This window comes from Limulus polyphemus, unplaced genomic scaffold (genome assembly GCF_000517525.1).
Source record: "Limulus polyphemus unplaced genomic scaffold, Limulus_polyphemus-2.1.2 Scaffold4347, whole genome shotgun sequence".
Classification (NCBI taxonomy): Eukaryota; Metazoa; Arthropoda; class Merostomata; order Xiphosura; family Limulidae; genus Limulus; species Limulus polyphemus.
In genome coordinates, this window is record NW_013669957.1 from 90,110 (window position 1) to 90,811 (window position 702).

A 702-nucleotide genomic window follows, 5' to 3' on the forward strand; every position below is an offset into this window, starting at 1 on the left:
ACACACACAGAGTAACCTAAATACTGCTGTTACACACACACACACACAGAGTAACCTAAATACTGCTGTTACACACACACACACACAGAGTAACCTAAATACTGCTGTTACACACACACACACACAGAGTAACCTAATACTGCTGTTACACACACACACAGAGTAACCTAAATACTGCTGTTACACACACAGAGTAACCTAAATACTGCTGCTACACACACAGAGTAACCTAAATACTACTGCTGCTACACACACAGAGTAACCTAAATACTACTGTTACACACACACACAGAGTAACCTAAACACTACTGTTACACACACACACACACAGAGTAACCTAAACACTACTGTTACACACACACACACACAGAGTAACCTAAATACTACTGTTACACACACACACAGAGTAACCTAAACACTACTGTTACACACACACAGTAACCTAAATACTGCTGTTACACACACACACACACACACAGAGTAACCTAAACACTACTGTTACACACACACACAGAGTAACCTAAATACTACTGTTACACACACACAGAGAGTAACCTAAACACTACTGTTACACACACACACACACAGAGTAACCTAAATACTGCTGTTACACACACACACACAGAGTAACCTAAATACTACTGTTACACACACACACACAGAGTAACCTAAATACTACTATTACACACACACACACAGAGT